Here is a 15,914-nt window from a genome sequence, read left to right as displayed (position 1 = left end):
TTCAACCCAGTGTGTACCCACAAACCATTTAGTTACATTTTAATAATAATAATTGACATCCCTGGAACCTCACCATTACACTATCCCTAAGACACACCTTTGCATTTGCGGATGCCAGAAGAATATCATCCACAAAATGCACCAATTTACTCTCTTTAAATTTAATAGTTTTCAGATCTCGATTTAGAATCTGAGAGAACTGGGAAGGTGCATCGGTATACCCCTGTGGGAGACAAGTCCACAGCTATGAGTCTTCCAAAGATCTTTTGAGAATCTTTGTGAACTGGTATCGAGAAAAACGCAGACCATAAATCTACCATGGTAAAATATCTAGCCTGACTTGGAATGGAAGAAATTATAGCAGCTGGACTTGGAACAACTGGATGTGTTTTGATGACATAATCATTTACTGCCTTTAGATCTTGAATAAATTGGTAAACAGGTCGGCCATTTTCATCTGGTTTTGGCTTCTTTATAGGTAAAATCAGTGTATTATAATCAGAAAAGCATGGTATTATTATCCCTTGTTGGATTAGGGACTCAATAATTGGATGTATACCATCTATTGCCTCCTTAGTCAAGGGATATTGAGGCACACAAGGAACTGGTCCTTTTTTGTCCTCACCCTGACTGGAGTAGCTGATTTTAGCAGCCCAACATCTATGGATGATCTTGATCACAAGTCCTTAGGTATATCCTCAGGTATTGGATAGATTCAGTACATTGGATAGTAGCCCATAATTTACACAACAAATCCCTTCCCAAAAGATTCATTGGACATTCTGAAACACACAAAAATGCATGTTCTACCGAAAGGGGTCCTAGGGTTACCATTTTTGGTTGCAATTTAGCTACCTGTTATTCCAACTCAGTCTTAGATATAACACTTTTGCCAGAATTTCCCATATGTGAAAGTACAGCCACATTGCCAGTATTAGGAGGAGTAGGAGGTTGACCAGAAACACCACCATTCTGAATATATAACTCTAAATTATTCATTTTGATTTGCAACATCCGTAACATCTGCTCAGTCTCTGAATCCCTACAATACCAGGTCACTATGATCTTACAACAATAAGTGACATGAAAGAACATCCACCTCAATTTATATACAATATAGCCAGTAAGGACAATGATTGACATGTGTGATAATACATCCAGGACATTAATAGTAAGAATGAGTTGGACAAATTCCAAATCTAATACACCCCTACAATACCTGGGTATTAGTTTGAACCACAGGTAGGGAATAGCTAACACTCCTTGCCACAACCCACAGATGATATAATCTATCCAATCCTCCAGCATCATTGTTCCCAGCATTGCCCAAACTGACCAGTTGTATACAATATCAGTGGTATTATTAGCCACAATTACTGACTAATAACAACTAATAACAACAATTAATAACAATAACCAATAACAATTACAATTAGGCACAAACTACAGAGAGCAAAACACAAAAAAATGGTGAAAAACCTTTTCTCTGGGGCCACACTGGCCCTGTGAGTAACTTGGCTCCTCCCAGAGATTTTATGAATGACCTGGGGTGGGGGGTGAGCAGTTCTGTGTGCCTCATCACTGGCTGAGAACTTTCAGCTCAGAACCAATGGCTGAACCCCCCCCACCCCGGAATGTCCCTGACTTCCAGTCCAACCCTGTCTGCCCTAGAGAGCACTTCCTGCCTGTCTCTCTGTTACCCAGCCATCTGGAAGTGACAAACTGTAATGGAGGGTTACTAGGAATGTTAACTTATTATTCGTGGGTTCACACTGGAGTGGGAGAGACAGGAATGACAAATGGACAGGACCAAATAAGGTAGGAAGACCAGGTTTTACTACTAGGAAGTTACAGTTACTGGAAATGGCAGTTAGGTTCCAACCGTCACTCAGCCCACCTAAGCAAGGGCCTGTGGAACCAGCAGGCAAAAGGCAAAGGTTTATAACAGTTTAATTGAGGGAAAGAATAATAAAGGATGGGAATAAGGGATTCTACACTAACAAGCTAAAGGCAAACCACAGGGACAGGGGAAGAACTTGACTACACTAAATTAAGACCTAAGCAAAACAGGGCCCAGGGAAGAGCAGGGCAGGAGTCACAAGGGGAAAGTTCCTCCCAACCTGGTTCCAGCAAGGTTTGGTCATCTTAGCTAAGGACCTGAGGATGGCTTTACTTGGGACCTCACGGCTAATCCAGGGATGGTTTCAGAATGCCAGCAGTCAACTCCACAAGAACAGATGAACCAGAGTATCCAGGCAGGGAGAGAAAGTTTGCAATGCTGTCCACCAGATCACAAACCACTCCCTACTCGGTGCTACTGTGCAGGTCTGATGTCCTCTGCTGTAAGCCTTCACCACGCTCCAGGATCCCAGGGAATCTGGGTACAACTCCCCTAGATCTGAGATCTCCCAGGGTCAGTAACAGTTTTTGTCCCAACCCCCACAGAGTCTCTCTCAGGCACAAGCCACTTCCTGCTTCCCCATTCCATGGGGAATTCTCCAGCCCTTCCTGCTAGGTCCATATTAACTATATATAAACTAATACCTAAATAATCCTCACAACATCCAGCATAAGAGTAAATACTGTTGACTGCCTGGCTCTGCCACCTTCAAGGTAAGCAATTTTTGGAGAAAGTGACAACACCAGAGGGAGTTGTTTAAAATGAAGTCAATTCAGTTATATGACAAGCTTGTTAATTCAAATGGGGTAGGGGGAGTGACATAATTAGGTAATAATGACCCAAAAGGTGGGCAGTTATTGTTAGCCTAAGTTCTTTTAAATCATGGGTGAAGTAGAGAGCTTTACAAATTCTGGCTTCCTATGAGTAGAATTAGAAAACACTTAACAGCACAGCCATTTTACCATTTCTCTTTTCTTTCAGTCATTTTTAATGCTATCCATGCAAATGAGATGTACCTAGCATAATTCCCAAGATGCTCTCGGCAGCATCGACATGGCCCCACCTCTGTTTCTCAGACAATGCCACTCCACTTACTGCTTGTTTAAGTAGCTCAAATCTAGGTAACATATCAAAGCACACAACATTTAATCAAATTAAGGCAATGTCAAGGGAATCCTCTGGGGTTTAGCAAAACCAATTTTGTCATTTGAACACAGTGTACTTATTCCAATATACATGACGAGATATCATTTTCTGCTCTTGCCTGAAGGAAACTCATTTCAGAATGAATATGAAATCATAAGACATGTGTGTACACTGTTTGAGTTTCATAACATTTATTAAAGGGCAGTATAAGATAATATCAAAGACTTAAAGGAATTAATAACAATTCTAACTCATTTAGCTTCATTCCATAGTATATTACAAACTCCAAAGATAAAATTATGTGAGCAAATCATTGTACCATAGGAAGAGGTCTAACCAATCACTTAGAATGTGGCAACACAGGTAAAGCTGGAATAAAAGCTGATAAAACCAGCATGTCTACTTCCATTAGAAGATTCAGTACTGAGTAAATCTAAGATTGGGTCCTCTGTTTCAGCTTCCAATTTACATTGATCTCTCACTACTTTCATTCTCTGCCTCGCTGACTTAATTATGTAGCATTCCAGATCCCAAGATCATTGAATTTGAACTAGAAGGGAACTCACAGAGTGTCTACTCCAACCATCTCATTTCCCAGAAGAGGAAACAATGGCCCAGATGGGTGACACATTCATGGTCACAGAGATGGCAAGTTGCAAATACAATTGAGATCTGAGGCCAGGTCCTCCAGTGCTCTTTCCTCCACACTGCTGCTCATAGGAACAAGATGCTAGTGAGATGTGGCACACAGTTGTTAGAACTTCAGGTCAGAGGGATGTTACAGAGATACAAAAATGTGACAGTTGAAAAAGAATTTAAGTTCGAACTCTTCATCATGTTGATGAATAGAGAATTGTGAAATGTCCCATATACTTCTTTTATTGTTTTTTCCAATTTGTCATTGACTTTGATATTTGCTTAAAGAAGTTGGCAGCCTGACAGTACACAAGCAGCTGATGGAACCATGACTCCCACTTTAATACCAGTCAGTTCAGATTTATCAAATTATTTCTTTTCATTTTCCTTCAACTTTCTTAATGGTAAACCATTAAGTAATGGTAAATGGTAAACCACTTTCCAATATACTTAAGATTATCCTCCCTCATACTCACCTTTAAAGTGAGGTCACTGAATAGTCAGGAAATTATGGGGAGGAAGGAGGATTTGATCTGTAATTTAAATTAAGTCTGGAATTTCTAGGGATGAAACTTCCTGCACTGATATATATGGCACTTAGTCTGAGAGTTGGCCTGGGCCACTTAGAGGTGATGTGACTCTCTAAAAGTTGCACAAGTAACAGCATGAACTCAGACTTGCTTGACTCTGCTATACCAGAAGCACCTCTCTATATGTGCTGTAATTCTGAAAGTTTTATCAAGTTTTTCATATAATTTCTCAACCTGCACATTCCTTTGAATAGATATTGGTGCAAAAGGTATAATTATCTTCATGGTAATATTTGTATAAATGTTTATCATGAGTTCTGTGATACAATATGGCCAATTGGAAGCAGCAAAAGTCAATTCCTCTGTGAAAACCCTTCCACACCAATCAAAAACAAAGCACTTCAAGGGGGAACAGAAAACCAAATACAACCACAGGACAGAGCTAGGGGACCCTCCTGATCGATTCAAATTAAAAGATACACAGAGAGGGTTGAATTCTTGGGTTTAAGGAAAAAAGAAACAAGGAAGGTCCCAAGACTCCTCCCCCCAACTACTGTGCTGAGACTCGGGTGGTGGCTGGAATCTTGGGACAAGGGTTCAAGCCTGGAGGGAGTGCTTTGCTACCATAGCTAGTCGAGGCTCAGGGCTCTGACCACAGCTGGCAGGGAGGCAACTGAAGGAGACAGGCACAGAGGAGGGCAGAATGGTCACAGCCTTCAGCCACCACTCCCCTATCTTGGATCTCTGCCTCTGGAAGTTTTGGCCTCAAGGGCACATTCAGCTTTCCAGATGAAGCTAACTGGCTTAATCCAGTCTATCAATAGGGCAAAAAAGAAGTATCCAGAGGGCTGAAAAGCTCAATCTCCAACACCACTCTCCCATCTATTGGGCTGAGACTCATGGTAAGATCAGGCTGACTGGGATCACAGGGCAAAGGCTGCAACCTCAACAGAGTACTGTGGTACCACCACGGGAAGCTCAAGGCCTTGACCAGGCAACTGGCAGGGAGGTGGCTGGCAAAAAGGAAGAGAGAAGAATGAGAGTAAATACCTTCAGGCTCTACATCTTCACTTTCACTTTCAGCTTCCCCTGGGAGCTGGGGAAGATATGGCTTCAGGGCACATTAATACAACAGGTCAGCTCCATCAGTCTATTTCAGTTAATGAGCAGAGCAGAGAAGAAGCCCCTTCAGGGCAGAAAAACCCAAACTCACAGACCCAGCAAATAATCAGAGCAGCAAGAATACAGGCAATAACAAGGAGGAAAGAAGGCAAAAATATGGGTAAACAACAGAAAAAGAAAAAGAAATTACAGTCTACAGGTTCTATTCAGGTAATGAACAAAGATCAAATGGAACAGTGGAGGACCAAGAAACACCAAGCAAAAAGTCAGAAACTCTGGCAAATTAGACTCAGACTTTGAAAGAACTCAAAACACAATTTAAAAAACTAAGAGAGGCTGAAGAAAATTGTGGAAGGAACTTAAAAAGCAAAACAAGTCATCTGGAAACAGAGGCACACAAACTAAAACAAGAAAACAGTTTCTTAAATGCCAGAATTGACCAGCTTGAAAATGAGGCAAAGAAAGTGAAAGATGACCTACAAAGAAAAATACATCAAAAGGAAAATGAGAATCAAAAAGCCAAGGATGAAATTCAGGCTTTAAAAATTAGAATCCAACAACTAGAAGCAAATGATTTCATAAGGAGCAAGAGTCTATAAAACAAAATCAAAAGAATGAAAAAATTGAGGAAAATATGAAACAACTCCTTGATAAGACAACAGACCTAGAAAACATATCCAGGAGAGACAATTTAAGAATTATTGGACTACTGGAAAAGCATTACAAAAGTAAAAGCCTGGGCATCATTCTACAGAAAATCATCCAAGAAAACTGTCCCGACATTCTTGAATAAGAGGGCAAAGTAGAGATTGAAAGAATCCACCGATCATCTCCCACATTAAATCCCCAATTGACAATGCCCAGGAATATTATAGCCAAGTTCAAGAACTTCCAGACCAAGGAAAAGCTGCTAATTAGAAACAATTCAGATATGGAGCCACAGTCAGGATTAGACAGGACCCAGCTGCATCCACACTGAAGGACTGGAAGGCATAGACTATGATATTCTGAAAAGCAAGGGAACTGGGTCTACAACCAAGAATTAACTACCCAACAAAACTGTCTATATTCTTGCAGAGAAAAGTATGGTCATTTAATAAAATAGAAGATTTCTAAGCATTCATGAAAAAAGATCAGACTTAAACAGAAAATTTGATGCCCCAATACAGAACTCAGGAGAATCACCAAAAGGTAATTAAGAAAGGAAAAAGTAAAATTTTAAGGGACCAAATAAGTTCAAGTGATTTATAATCCTATATGAAAAGATGATATTAGTAACTTAAAAATTATTATTATCATCAAGGTAGCTAGAGGAAGTATACTTAGAGAGTATAGTGATAAACTATATAAGATTCCTGTCACATCACTGCTGGATTTATACCCCAAAGAAATCATAAGGAAAAAGACTTGTACAAAAATATTTATAGCTGCATTCTTTGTGGTGGCAAAAACTGGAAAATGCAGGGATGCCCTTCAATTGGAGAATGGTTGAACAAATTGGGGTATATGCTGGTGATGGAATACTATTGTGCTAAAAGGAATAATAAACTGGAGGAATTCCATGTGAACTGGAAAGAACTCCAGGAATTGATGCAGAGCAAAAGGAGCAGAGCCAGAAGAACATTGTACACAGAGACTGATATACTATGGTAAAATCAAATGTAATGGACTTCTGTACTAGCAACATTGATTGCAATGATCGAGGACAATTCTGAGGGATTAATGAGAAAGTATGCTATCCACATCCAGAGAAAGAGTAGGAATGCAGAAGAAAAACATATAATTGATCACGTGGTTCAATGGGGACATGATTGGGGATGTAGACTAAATGATCATTCTTTTGCAAATATTAATAATACGGAAATAGATTTTAAACTATGATACATGTAAAACCCAGGGGAATTGCTTGGCTCTGGGAGGGGAGAGGGAGATGGGGAGGAAAAGAATATGAATCATGGAAACATGGAAAAATTTTCTTAATCAATAAAATTAAATTAAAAAAAGAATAATATCCAAAGTTAATTAATTAAATAAATGGACTCTAAATAAATAAATAAATGTATGCGCATGCATGTTTTACAGAATAATACAGGATGGCGAAATGTCCCATTAAATTATATTTCTTCTTCTCTTTGGATGCACTATAAAATCAACTCTACCATCTCCTTTAATTTGTGTCTCTAAGGAGAGATCAGGGGGGCATCTTTCCTTTGAAAGGAAAGCTATTATTATTATTATTATTTTATCATTATATCTGTGCTGTGTATAGCTAAGTATTGGGCACAAAAAGGATAGAATGAATAGTGGATGAATTGAAATCAGAAATATTTTCAAGGGCATTATACAATATGCCACAAATAACTTTTGTGCATAAAGATTATTGCAGAATCCCTTTCTTAGTGGTCTAGAGGTTCAATATAAATGGTGTAATTAAGACACTGAAATTATAGTTATAGGGATTGGACCTGTGATTTCAGAAGCATATGGAATTCCCAGGTAAGGAAACTCCCTCTACAATGCAACCTTTTTTCAACTTAGGGATCTGCCTGGAGCCAAGTCATTCTAGCTAAAGTTAGTTCTTTATCCACTCCATTCTGCTGCCTTTCATTATAATTATTATGACTAGGAATAAAGCCATAATAAAGATAGTGCAAGTGTTCTTGTTCTATTTTACAAAAGATCTCAGTCTCTTAAAAGTTAAATGACTTACTCAAGATATGAAATCTACTCTCTGAGAGGCTAGATTCGAACCCTGCTCTTTTGACTCCAAGTCCAAACACACTCAAAAGTAGTTGTCACCTAGGATTAAGTTCTGTGGAAGTTGATAAATTTTTGTCCTTGGAAACATTCCAGTGACAACTAATACTACTATTGATATACTACCAATAAGCTGTGTTATCTCAAAGGATGACTGAAGAAGGATTTCCTGTAAACAGAGAGAGTGTTTGACTTTTCTAGGTCTCTTCTGGTACTGTTATTTTTGGATTTAATAACATATGAATTGTACAATATGCCATATAGTGGTTAAGATTAGTGAAAAATCATGTGTCTATGGTCTGAGCACTGGTCTAGCTTCATACCATGAGGCTTGCCACAAGGAGGCTGGCTTCTTGTGGACACTGCCCACTAATTCATCAAGGGAGTAAACACCTTGATGGAAACTGAGATCACTGAAGTGGTGAAGTGTGGTGCACTTTTGTATGGGAGCTACTTTTCAGTGTTCTCAGTATATACCACATGTTTTGCATTTAACTATTTTATATTCAAGATGTTGAATAATGCCTTCTTTCATATGTATTTAGCAATGACAGTCAATTACCACAGAAGTGCAGTTTGCATAATTGAACTAAATCACCAAAGTTCAGGTTATATAATTTCCTCTTCTAAAAACATTTACTTCCATAAGATCAACCTCTTGAAATATTCTAATTTCTCATTAGCAACTTGAGCTTGGTGGAGTGGAAGCTGATAGCTAACATCAGGCTGATGATTATCCTTCTCCCACTCCTTTTGCCTGCTTCCTACCACATATTCTCCAGGTATACTTTGTGACATCTTGCTGCAGCCTTGAGGGATCATCTTAAGAAGCTGTGTTGGTGAACCTATGGTACATGTGCTGAAGCAAGCAAAAGGGTGCTCATCCCTTCCTCCTCTTCATGCATGCCTGAGCACAAATCTCACATGACTCGTCCTTCTTCCCAGCAGCCCAAAGGGAGTGCTTTCTCCCTCCCCTGTCTGGGGTAAGGCGGTGGGGCTCACATGCAGTGTGAGGGTTGAAGTTTGGGCACTTAGTCTCTAAAAGGTTTGCCATCATTGTTAAGAAGTCTTATTCATTGTAGGCTTTGGTGATTTCCACTGCCCAAAGTGATCTCTCCCTTCTCCTTTCTTTCATAGCATTTATTTATTTATTTATTTATTCATTTATTCATTCATTCATTCATTCATCCATTTATTTATTGTTTGCTTGTTTATTTATTTAATTATTCCTCTTCTAGGCATTTATCACAATCAAATTTATATTAGAAATATTTGTGCAGCTTCATTTTATCTTCTAAGAGCTTCTATTTCTACATTAGACCTACTAAGATGCCTTACTATGATGCCTGCCTGACAATGGGTTCTCAAAAGCTATGCCACTGGAATGCAACATTTAGAAGATTCCATCAAATGTTAAAAGTTTCCAAAAAAGTTCCAGACTCCCTTAATGGAGTGAGATTCATCACCAGCAAGTGGGTGATAAAGTGATTAATTTATTGTCCATAGTATCTAGATTTATATTCTAGAATTGAAACTCATCTTTACAAAGGCCAGATATAAGCAGGGGCACAAAGAATGTGAAAATAAATACAAAAAGGTTTAAATGCCAAATGAACACCTTATAGACCATAAAGTAGTTACAAATTGTAATCAGTACAAGACACTTGAAAAAACCACCCCACATATTTAATTGGAAACATACTATTATCCTAACTCATTAAGGGATCAAAGAACAAATCAGATAAAAAAGGAATAATTATTTTACATATAATTATAACAATGAGAGGAAATAACAACATCTATGGAAAGCAGCTAATGCAGAGGATAAAAACTTTCTCAAAACATTTATTAACAAAAGAGAAAAAGAAGATTCATGAATTATGTAACTAAAAAAAACAGAAAAATAAACAAATTAATCACTCCAAAACAAAATAAGTAAAATTTTTGATGAAATTTAATAAATGGAAAAGCAAAAATACCACTGAGCTGGTAAATAAAACAAATAACTGTATTTATTTCAAGATCATTAAAAATTGATAAATCACGAGATAATTTGATTTAAGAAACAGTGAGAAGAAGCTTAGATTACTAAGGTCAAAAATAAGGCTGAAAAATTAATAATAAATGGAGAAAATTAAGAAAACAATAAAAAACTTCTAAATCCAATTATAAACTGACAAGATCAACACATTAGATAAATAAATAAGTGGATTACTTAATTAAACTACAGTGAGGCATATTGGAGAGAGGGACAGTCTTGGGATAAGGAATACCTAACATATACACACTAGATGTAAGACCTCTGAAAAGCCTTTTAACCTCTCCATGTCTAAGTAGGTAACCCTCTTAGATTATCATCTGAAGATCAGTTGTTAATCTGAATGAATGGAAAGAGGTTTCAGTCTGGGAGTTGGCTACATTGATGATAGCACAGGTCTCAAATCCCCACCCCCAATATTTCAATATTTTGAAAAATATGAAACAATTAAATTATCAAAAATAGAAACTACACAACTCAATGTGAGTATAAGAAATTGTGCAAACTCCCAAAGAAGGAGAAAATTTCCTAATTTGTATGAATCTATGACTAATTTCTAGGAAACATGGGAAACACAAATAATTTCTATGCTATATAAAATATTAACAAAATGAAGAAAATGCTATTTTACTGAACTTCAAATATGGAGATACAGATATAGTCCTGGTATCCTGACAAAGGAGAGAAGTAGAAAAATAAAAATAGAGATCAATATCATTGAAGAATTAAGCAATTCTAAAAATGAAACCATAGAGCAGAAGTTACATAAATGTATTCAATTTCCCTTCCTTTCCATCCCAACTATGTCCAGGTTGGATATAGACCAGGAATGTAAGAATGGTTATATATTATAAAAACAATTAGCATTATTAACAATATGAAAAACCAAATATTAAAAATCATATGAATATATCAATAGATACAGAAATAGATTTAAAGAAAATATAGGTTAAATGTAATAGAAGGCAAAGAAACATTACTTTCTTTTAATAGAAAGCATCATTCTAAAACTGAGTTAACATTATTTGTAATAGAGAAACACACAAATTTTCCAAATAAATTCAAAGATGAAGCAAGAATATCTACTGTTGGGGGCAGCTGGTTTGATAATCATCTCATTCTCCCTTACACTGGGGAGTTCAGTAGATTAATAGCCAGGCCTAGAGATGGGAGGTCCTGGGATCAAATATAGCCTCAGACAGTGTCTAGTTGTATGACCCAGAGCAAGTCACTTAACCTCCACTGCCTAGCCTTTACCATTCTTCTGCCTTGGACCTAACACACACAGTATTGATTCTAAGATGGAAAGTAAGGGTTTAAAAAATAATACTTATTTTCTCCACTATTACTTGGCAGCATGCTTTCCCAGTCACCAATGAAGCGAAGAAGGACTATTTACTTGTTCCCATTTTTTTAGCAAGTTTTCAGTGATTTTATCAGATGCCTTCAATAAAGGTGAAAACAGCTACAAGATCAGCTAACACACTGATAGTAAGTTGTTTAATGTTGAAAGGCTACAAGCCAAGACTAAAGTAGAGGGACAATTGTTGCACTGCTTTCTGTTTGCAGAAGATTGTGCACTTAATTCAGCCTCTGAGACTGAAATGCAAATGAATATGGATTGATTCTCTGTTAATGTGTATGTGTGTGTGTGTATGTACTCATATCTCCTGACCAACTTCTGCACTCCACCAGAGGCAAATACAGAGATTTTTCCATCATTAATCTTACCATCACCCACAATCATTTCCAAGGGGGATTAACTTCAAATTCCTTTGAATAATCATAACCACTTAACATTACATATTTACCTCTATGTTATAAAAACAACTTGAACGATAATCAGAGACAGTTGATTTTCATAGAATAAGGGGGAATTTGAAGCAATTCCTGCACACAGCAACCACACCACAGAGGAGTGCTGCCTGACCATCATTCCCCTTGTCCACCTACTGTGCCAGGGTCCAAGTCCGGGCATATGACAACTTTGGGATCCTGCATACATGAACAACAGAGCACCCAAACCTGACATTTGAAGTCCCAAGATCTGGCACCAGCCCACAGTGAGGCCTGGGAGTCCATAGTGCTTGGCCCTTTCAAGCCTGTGCTATGGTGAAGCCCAGAGCAAAATATCTCAGTGTTGAGTCCTGCAAGCCATCAAAATAGGAGAGAGAATTAGCAGCTTTCAGAACTCCCAGTCCACAGGTAATGAAATTCTGTGAAAAGAAATACCTAACCATAGAAAATTTCTATGGAGACAACTAGCAAGGCACATAATCAATAGGGGGCAGTGAGATCCAAACAATTACATGCAAAATTTCAAAGAAGAATGGGAATTGGTCACGTATGCTGAAAGATCTCAAAAAGGAATTCAAAAATCAAATGACAGGTAGAAGAAAAAAATGAAAGCAATGCAAAAAGCAGCTTAAAAAGCAAAATTGGTCAACTGAAAAAAGCAGAAAAATCCAAAGAAGAAAAGAGTTTTTTAAACAACATAACTCTCCTACTGGAAAAAGAGGCAAAAAATCCAATAGAGAAATGAGTTCCATGAAAAGTAGAATGGGCCAATGGAAAAGGAGGATCAAAAGGTCATGGAAGAAATTTAGTCTTTAAAAATTAGAACTGGGCACATTCAAGCTAATGACTTCACAAGCATCAAGAAACAATAAAACAGGTTAAGATGGCGGCAGAGTAAAAAGCAGCACTTAACCTCTCCTAACTGAAACATACAGGACTCCTCAAGGGGAGATAAAAACAAATCCAGATGAATGGAGGGACCCCACAACAGGGCGCAGTGTGGAAGGTACGTGGAATTGGGGCATTTCCATGCTATAAAAGGCTGAAACGGCTCTCACTAAATCACAGGCTGAGCAACCCCCGCCCCCCCCCACACACACACCACCTACAGTGCCAAAGCCAGCTCAAAAGAAGTAGAGCAAGTTTGGGACACCCATTGAGTCATTGTCAGCTCCAGGGCCTGCTCCTGAGAGCAGCAAGACTTAAGACCCCAAAAGGCTAAAGAACGTGAGTGTACTTTGAACACTGACACTGAGCGCAGGCACGGGTGGAGGCGGATGCAGGCGAGAGCAAAGGCTCTGAAACCTTGAGTGGGGAACCAGTGCAGACGGGTATACGCCTGTGGAGACAGTGCCTTGAGATTTGAAAAGGAGCCTCAAGCAGAGGATCAAGCAAGGGGGACCACCAGGAGGCTTGACCTTGAGAATAACCAGACCTTAGACCTCAGGAGCCTAAAGAGTACAGACAGACCCTGCGCATGAGGATAAAGCTGAGAAGGGGCTGGGCTTAAAATGGCAACCCAGAATCAGGAAGCCCAGAAGAGAAAGATTAACAACAAGAAGAAGAAATCTTTAACACTCGACAACTTTTACACAGAGAAAATCCAGACAACAGAGCAAACAGAAGAGGAGAACAAACAAGCAATCACATCCGGATCCTCCCAAAATAATAAAAACTGGTCACAAGCTCTTGAAGAGTTCAAATCTGAGATGACGAGAAAGTTGGAAAAGATTTGGCTAGAGGAATGGGAAATAGCTCAAAAGGAAACCAGGCAAGAAAATAACAGTTTAAAAGGCAGAATTTTGCAATTGGAAAATGAGGCTCACAAATCAAATGAACTGATAAGCAAATTGAACACCAGAAATGACCAGACTGAAAAGGAAAACCAAAAGATTATAGCCGAAAACCAGTCCCTAAAGGCTAGAATTGAGCAATTAGAAGCTAATGATCTCTCAAGACAGCAAGAACAAATAAAACAAAGTCAAAGGACTGATAAAATAGAAGGAAACATGAAATATCTCAATGAGAAAGTGACAGACCAAGAAAACCGGTCTAGAAGAGACAATCTGAGAATCATTGGTCTTCCTGAAAAGGCAGAAATTAATAGAAATTTGGACTCCATACTAAAAGAAACTATTCAACAAAATTGCCCTGAAGTTCTACAAAAGGGCAATATAGACATTGAAAGGATCCATAGATCACCCTCTACACTAGACCCAGAAAAGACAACCCCCAGGAATATAATAGTGAAATTCAAGAGCTTCCAAGTAAAAGAAAAAAATTGTACAAGGAGCCAGAAAGAGACAATTCAGATATCAAGGAGCACCAATCAAGATCACACAGGATCTGGCAGCCTCCACACTAAAAGACCACAAGGCTTAGAATATGATATTCAGAAAGGCAAGAGAACTTGGTCTTCAACCACAGATCAGCTACCCATCAAAAGTGACTATATACTTCCAGGGGAAAGTATGGGCTTTCAACAAGATAGAAGATTTCCAAATATTTGCACAGAAAAGACCAGGACTAAATGGAAAGTTTGATATCCAACCACAAAAATCAAGAGGAACATGAAAAGGTAAATAAGAAACAAAGGGGAAAGAAGGAAAACTCATATTTTTTTTTAAATTTGCCTCTTTAAGGGCTTCAATAAGATCTAATTATCTGTATTCCTATGTGGAGAAATGTTATGTATAATTCTCTGTAGTGAACTCTATTCACTATTATAGTATTCACTATTATAGTAATCAGAAGAATAATTCATAGGGAGAGGTTGGAATACTAAATGGTCTAAGATGATATGGGGGGGTGGGAAAGAGGGGGTTGAATAGTAGGGGACACCAAGAGAAACTTGAGTGAATAAGAAAAATAGGATATTCTATACCACACAAAGAGAGCATGGGAAGGGGAGGGGATGAATACTATTATAAGAAGGAGAGGAAGAGAGCATTAAGAGGTAATATTTAAACCTTACTCTAAGTGTAATCAACCCGGAGAGGGAAGAGTAGCTATATTATCCATTGGGATATAAAACTCTATCTAACCCTACTGAGAAAGTCAGAAGGGATAAACCAAGGGGAGCAGGGGAGTGGGGAGGTCCAAAAAGGGAGGGGAGAAGAAGAGGGAGGGAATTCATTAGGCCTTTAAAAATAAAAGTATAAATAAGCACATGAAAAAGTGTTCTAAATCTCTAATAATCAGAGAAATACAAATCAAAACAACTCTGAGTTATCACCTCATACCTAGCAGATTGGCTAAAATGAAAGAAGGGGAGAGTAATGAATGCTGGTAGGGATGTGACAAAATTGGGACATTAATGCATTGCTGGTGGAGCTGGGAACTGATCCAACTATTCTGGTTGGCAATTTGGGACTATGCTCAAAGGGCTATAAAAGAATGCCTGCCCTTTGATCCAGACATACCATTATTAGGTTTGTACCCCAAAGAGATCATAGATAAACAGACTTGTATGAAAATATTTATAGCTGTGCTTTTTGTGGTGGCAAAAAACTGGAAAATGAGGGTATGTCCTTCAATTGGGGAATGGTTGAACAAATTGTTGTATATGCTGGTGATGGAATACTATTGTGCTCAAAGGAATAATAAACTGGAGGAATTCCATGTGAACTGGAAAGACCTCCAGGAATTGATGCAGAGTGAAAGGAGCAGAGCCAGAAGAACATTGTACACAGAGACTGATATACTATGGTGAAATCGATTGTAATGGACTTCTGTACCACCAGCAATGCAATGACACAGGACAGTTCTGAGGGATTTATGGTAAAGAATGCTACCCACATTCAGAGGAAGGACTGCAGGAGAGGAAACATAAAAGAAAAACAACTGCTTGAACGCATGGGTTGAGGCGGACATGATTGGGGATATAGACTCGAAACTACCACACCAATGCAACTATCAACAATTTGGAAATAGGTCTTGATCAATGACACATGTTAAAACCAGTGGAAATGTGCATCGGCCATGGGTG

This window comes from Gracilinanus agilis, chromosome X (genome assembly GCF_016433145.1).
Source record: "Gracilinanus agilis isolate LMUSP501 chromosome X, AgileGrace, whole genome shotgun sequence".
NCBI classification, from domain to species: domain Eukaryota; kingdom Metazoa; phylum Chordata; class Mammalia; order Didelphimorphia; family Didelphidae; genus Gracilinanus; species Gracilinanus agilis.
This window is presented reverse-complemented; position numbering follows the sequence as displayed.